The sequence below is a fragment of the Castor canadensis genome, chromosome 11 (genome assembly GCF_047511655.1).
Source record: "Castor canadensis chromosome 11, mCasCan1.hap1v2, whole genome shotgun sequence".
In the NCBI taxonomy this organism is placed as follows: domain Eukaryota; kingdom Metazoa; phylum Chordata; class Mammalia; order Rodentia; family Castoridae; genus Castor; species Castor canadensis.
Genome location: NC_133396.1, coordinates 75,637,043 through 75,644,195, shown reverse-complemented (window position 1 = coordinate 75,644,195; position 7,153 = coordinate 75,637,043).

The following is a 7,153-nucleotide window of genomic DNA, read 5'->3' as shown; positions in this document are numbered from 1 at the left end:
CAAGTCAAAGGCACAGATACTGACTTGAGAAAGAAGAGAAAGGAAACTGGCTTTAGGGTTTTTAGTGCTTAAGAGGTGCAGATGGGATAACACTTCCTATGCACATGTGGGGGTTGATGTGTTTCACCCTTCTTCCCAACATCAAAGTAGTTAGCACCTGGATTTTCACAGCAGCTTGCTTTGATGTAGGGCAGAGTGGGAAAAAAAATGGTGTTCTTTCTTTTCAATATCCATAGCAGAATAGTAGATAGTTTGTTTATTGGAAAGATATAAAAATATTTAGATCTGCTCCTTAAGACTTAGTCCTCTAACAATGTCAAGAATACCAGAAGAGTTATTAAATGAAATAAAGATTATGACTCCACAGAAATGTTTAAGAAGGTTCAGAAAAATATTATATTGTAAGCTCAAGGCATCTGATTTAGCAACAGTAACTAAGACTATCAGGGAGGTATATGAGAGAGACATAAAAATGATTGACATTTTAATTTTGTAGTGAATTATTATTAGAAAATCCAAATAATAATTTAGAGTATATCTATTTATAGAAATAATGAATAATTAATACATTCAGGTTTTTATTTTCATATGTTAGTACAAATGAATCCTTTGGTTTTTGGTAAACGTGAAGGAAAACATTTTTGTTGTTTTGTTTTTCCAATGTGTACCATACTCTGGTGAGGAAAGATAGAGAAACAAATGATAGTAAAATTTCTATGCCATATTTATCCTGTTCCTGGACTTGGTGATAGACAATAGTGTATCAGGCATATATTTAACAAGCACACACACTCACAAAAATTATAAATACCACTTGTTTGTAGCCTTGCTAATTTCCATGGTTTGAATTCTCTCACCATAGTAAATTTCAAGCAAAGAACAATATCTTTCTGTTCGTTAAGGATTAATGTCATGAGATGAAGGAGTTTGAAAATATTTTCTGAGATTCCCTTTTTAAGTATGCCTACATTGCCAAAGGCTAAGTTAGATCTGGGAAGCAGGTGTTCCTCTCCTTCTGAGGACTTAGGAGAGACACCAGCAGGCAGCAGCTATGCTGTACTGGACAGAATTCCCTTGGGCAGAAGCCACATAGAAAGCCATCATGAAGACAGTGAAGAGGAAAAGCACAATATGGCTTCCTCCTGAGCACTATAGAGATATAACACAGCTGATTCCCAGAAATACCAGGATTGGCAGACAAACATTTTGAAAACGTTTGAGATTAAATAGATAGCAGGGAAATATTATACTAATATCATTTTTAACTTATATTCAAGAAGGTGCTTTAACAATAATAGCTACTGAAATTACCATTGGTTGAACAAATTACAGTTACGAAAATGTTGATAATAATTAAAATTTGCATGAACAATAAGAGTATAATCCCAATTGCAATTTGTAAATCATATTAATAAAGTGTATTGTTTATAATATATTAATAAGTATTATTAATTTTTAATGTCAACATTTGGTTTGAGATTTGATTTAGACTTGATGATACATATTTAATTTTTATAATTTGATCTATTTATGTGGTAGGCCTGTTTGCTCAGATAATAACCATGGATGCTCATGATTTAAATAAACAATAGGTAAATTGCAGTGATGTTTCTTTATTTTGTGCCATGAACTATGTCAATTTGATTTGGGTCCAGATAGTGAAAAAATTGAAAACTCATGGCTGAAAACAGTAAGTCAGTGTACTTTGTTTTCCATGAGAAGGTATCTCTTTGGGAAGCTTTCACATTCAGTATATTACTTCTTTCATCTCCCTTTTATCACCATTCTTTGTGCACAACTTTTAACTTTGAGGTTGCAATATGACTAGTAATCAATGGCCTTTGCTATTGAAATAGTGAAAAAAAAAAGAATAACAAAAATACTTTTTCCTTTTTGAAGTTCTTCTTTCTTGTCCTCTTCCTTGTTTTTCCTTCCTTTTTCATATCTTCTTTGCTTATGTCCTTCTCTCCTTCCTCTTCTCCCCTTACTGTTGCCTACCTCCCTTTCTTTTTCATTTGTCTCTCCTTCCTCCCTGGGAAGAGGAAAGGAACCCAATCTCACTATCTGAAACTGTGAATTGAAACACTCCTAGGTTTAAAGAAAGAATAGATATTGGCTTTCCATGCTGTATAAGAAAAGATAACCAGGAAGAAGGAGGTTAAAATATATGTCAAGGGACTTATTTTGGAATATTTATCATATGAATATTATATTAATCTTAGTTGTATGCTCAAGTACCCAACTTCAATCTTGAAGATAAAGAGACAAAGAATAAGGAAACAACAATACTGTATCTGCCAACTGATCTATACTGGATATTGCTGTCATTGCCACCAAGCATTAAGGGGCTCCTATTTCTCTGCTTACACTCTGAGGGTTAGCTTGAATGATAGCAATGTGCTACTAAGAATGACCAAGGATTGCTGTTACACATGGTATCAGTTCTATAGTGGAATAGTAGTAATACAATGGGAAAATACTGGATAATCAAACAAATTTGGAAAATGTCCAATGCTAATCAATTTATAACTTTTATGAAAGAAAGGCAACCACTTGAAAGAAAGAAAAAAGAAAAGAAAGAAAAGGAAGGAAGGAAGGAAGGAAAGAAGGAAAAGAATGATCAGTTCTCATTTTCAATTTTTGTTTATTGTTAAGCATGAAAATCCAGAATTCACTAGTGCAATCTCAGAGCAATAAGTATGTAAAACATACACTGTAAATTACATTTTAGTTAACAATTTAGTGTGCATTTAGTGTTTGAGGCAATACCCTCAAATGATAGTGAAATGATCACCTATCCTGTCCTCTAATACCTTGAAATTCTGGAAGGTCTTCTCAAAAAGATTTGTTAGACCAGGTTGACTTTTTTCTGCCATTTTGGTTCATTAATCTATGTGTAAACCTTTTTACTATACAGTCTCTTGAAGCATTGACCATCCTATAACCCTAATATTTAAGTAATATTTCTAAGAAAATTGTGATTATTCCTTTTATTTTATAGAGAAAGAGAATCAGAGACTTGGCAAAATTGAAACAGTGTAATACTTTCTAGTACTGGGTCACAGAGAGAGTTCTTTAGATTTTTCAAATCTATCCATTAGTGTGTATCAAGAATTGCTCAGGAGGTTCCAAGATGGCAGGTAGCAGAGGGAAACACAAATCCTGAGCTTTATAGTTTTAGAAACAATCCAGAATCATAGTAGTTACATTTAGGTAATTCTGATTCTTTTCACCAAACTAAATTACTGCCAACACATAGAGTTCACATAAATTTCAATGAATGACTCTAAAAACCACTTTCCTCGGTCTGTCTAGGGGAAAGCTGCATACCATTTCTCCATTTAAAAAATTTTTTTTCTTTATTTTTTCTTGAGAATAACAGAAGGCTCTGGATCAAACTGAACTATATTCTGGGATGACCCTTAAAACAACTTTAATTACACCTAACAGCAAAGGAAGATCAACTCGGCACCAGAACAGTTGACAGTGTGTGCTGGGAACGGCATAGCTGCCAGACTACTTCTGGAAAAGCTGCCAGCAGTTCTTCCCTTTTCTTTCTTTCTTTCTTTTTTCTTCCTTCCTTCACTCTTTCCTTTCTTTTTTCTTTCTTTCTCTCTCTCTTTCTTTATTTTCTTGAAAAAAAGCAGAGGACTGTGGATCAAACTGAACGGACTATGACATATTGGACTTGTTTCACATGGAAGCAAGCCTGAACCCAACCAGCCTGAAACCAACTCTGGGGTTGTAAATCTCCAACCCCAACACCATATACCACCTGTCCTTCAGGGAACACTATCCACTGCTGCTTATGGTCTGACTGTACCACCACCCTTGCCTCCAACAAAACTGAATATACACAGAGAATATAATTCACTGCTGCCTTCCAGAGGCAGGGTAGAATGTGGAACTGACCTCTGAGAGTGGGGGTGGCATAAGGAGCCAAATGCTGAGAGTGAGTGTGGAGTGAAGATCCAACCACCCAGAGCAGGGGCATGGTGGATTGTTGATCATATTTCCTGGGATTGTGAGCAGAGCACAATGCTAAGTTGCCCTACCTTCTTGGAGGAGGGGCTGACCAGCCAGAGTCAAAGCTGTTTTGGAGCAACTCAGTAGCCACATGGTATAAACAAAAACATAGCTGACAACCTTGGAAAATCTGGTAGTGAGTGACTACAAACCTCAATAGCAACCTGCTCTGTGGGCAGAAGGGATCAATGACTGCCCACAAACCAGCCTCCCGGTGAGACCACTTCAGAGATCCCACTCACAATAGATAGTCCATCAGACCAAGGGAACATAGAGCTGACCCTCCCACCCCCAGAGCTGTTCAACAAAGAAGGGTAGCATCTGTCACCAAACAGCCCAGCATACCAACATTGAGACAGAACAGGGTCACTGAAAAAGCCTCAGTCAAAAGTGTTAGTACCTGGATTTGATGCCTAAGGAGTAAGTCTAGAGCTTTTAGCAAACTGATTTTTTTCATCATTTTCTTTTTTTTCCTTTTTTATTTAGTATTTTCAATTTCATTATGACTACTTTCATATATTTATTCTTACTCTCTTCACTTTTTCTCTTTCTTGTGCTACAATCTACTGCTGCCTACCTCCTTCTTCCTCTCTGACCAAATACCAATCTTTGTAGCCTTCTCTTTCCCTACTTTCCTTTTTCTCCCCCAAGTATTTCTTCTGCCCTTTTTTCCATTCTCTCCTTCTCTTTTCATCTTTGTCTCTTTTCCTCCCCTTACCTTTCACCCCATGCCACTACTGCCTCCACACTCAGCACTCACTGACTAGTCTACTGTACCAACCCTGCACATTACCCTGTAAGGTACTGCCAAATAAAGACCACACACATGTGGAAAGGAAAGGTTTATTGGAACCAGACAGCAGGGCCATCACTCTGGGGTTCAGAGTGAGGCTGCTTGGCTGAAAATGGGTAGTGGGCTTTATAGGAGGGGCCAACCCATGGGGGAGGGAGAAAGTCTCTGGTCTCCAATTATCTGTGATCACCAGATGGAACAGGTCAACATGCCTGGCTAGTTGACCAGGAAGAAGTCAGGAAGTTCCTGAGTTGTTTTGCAAGCTGAGAAACAATCAGGCAGGGAGAAACAAGTGGTCATAAATCAGGGAGTCTGGTTTCAGTGTTAGCCTCAGGTCCTTCTGCCTGCCCCAAGAATGCCAGGGACCTAACAACCCCCATCTGTCTTATGCCTCTAAAATCCATTACACAAGCACCCTTCCCCATAAGAACTGAACTATACCCTAACACACACAAGGGTACTAATATCCTGTAACACCCACAATTTACACCCCTTCCCCCACTCACCCCATCCACCCATTTCTGATAAACTGCTAGTGCCATCTTTTTAATTACCTAAGTGTCTAGCTCTACCCAAACAAACATTAACCACCCCCCCCAATTCCTACCACTTAGAGATAATATCACCAAGGGATTCTCTATATATTATATAAATAACTGTTCTGGCATTGAATCTGTGATTTTGATATTGCAAATTTATACCTCCAGGTGAGGGAACAGAAACACTGCATTAACCTAGCAAATGACTAAGTCAGTCATTGTGCAGTCATTAAATCAAGGGAAAGATAACAGGTGATTGTAAACCTCAACTAACCCATGAAAAACAGTTCCATAGCACAAAATAGAATCATGAGGAGAAGAAGAAGGCAGGGAAATACAACACCTCAAAGGACTAACAATTCAATAGAGGCTTAGTGGAAAATGAAAGAAATAAATACCTAACAGCTGACCCTGTAGAATGACAATAAGTTGTATCCAATGAACTCAGTGAAACCCCTAAACAGATGCTCAAAAAGGAACTCATAAAGGAGCTCACAGAAATACTCATTGTGGAGCTCCAAGAGAATCTTAAAGAGAACATACAAAATCAACTCAAAGAATGTCAAGACAACACGAGTAAAAAACTAGAGAAGACACAGGAACAACTAAATGAATTTAGGACTTCAATGAACTCCAAAATGAAACAAAATAACATACATATATATGTATAATATTTTATGTATATGAAATAAAGAGGATAGCAAAAGATATGAAAGAGGAGTTCAACAAAGACATGGAAAAAAGAGTCAAACAGAAATCTTGGAAATAAAAAGTTCCTTAAATCAAATAAAAAATGCAGTTGAAAGTCCCTCCAATAGACTAGAACAAGTGGAAGATGAATTTTGGGGTTTGAACACAAAATAGACATCAAAGGAAGACCAAAGTTTCTTAGACAAAAGACTGAAGAATTGTGATAGGAGTATGCAAAAACTCAATGATTTCATTAAAAGACCAAACCTGAGAATCATGGACATTGAAGTAGAAGAGATGCAAGCCTTAGGTATACACAATATATTCAGCAAAATAATAGCAGAAAATATCCCAAAACTCAAGAAAGAGGTGCCTATTCAGGACATCAAACAAGTATGACCAAGATAGAACCCCTCCATGGCATATTATAGTTAAAAAAACTAGCAAGAGAACAAGGACAGTATTTTGAAGGCTGTAAGAGGAAAATCAAATAAAATATAAAGGTAAATCCATCAAAATAACAGCAAATTTTGCAACAGAAAACTTAAACACAAGAAGGGCATGGAGTGAGGTGTTTTGAGCACTGAAGAAAAATAATTTCAGTCCTAGAATACACTACCCAGAAAAGCTATCATTCAAAACTGATAGTGGAATAAAGTCTTCCATGATAAAGAGAAACTAAAACAATATATGACCATCGTCATCATACCACCATTGGAGAAGATTCTGAAAGGAATCCTAAACACTGAAGATTAAAAACAAACACAACCATGAAAGGATGGGAAGTATTAAACTTATGAGAAAAACAGACAAGTACTCAGAGAGCAGAATAGGATTGATTACACATGTAAATCCTTAAACAACAAAAAAACCAACTAAATGAATGGCAAGAATCACCACATTACTCTCAATTTTAACAATGAATGTTAATGGTCTCAACTTCCTCGTCAAAAGACAGCTTATGGAATGCTAGATTAAAAAGGATGCCCCAACAATCTGTTGTTTATAAGAGACCCACCTTATTGACAGAAACAAACACTGGCTTAGGGTGAAACACTGGAAGACAATTTACCTAGCTAATGGCCCCCCAAAACAAGTAAGAGTA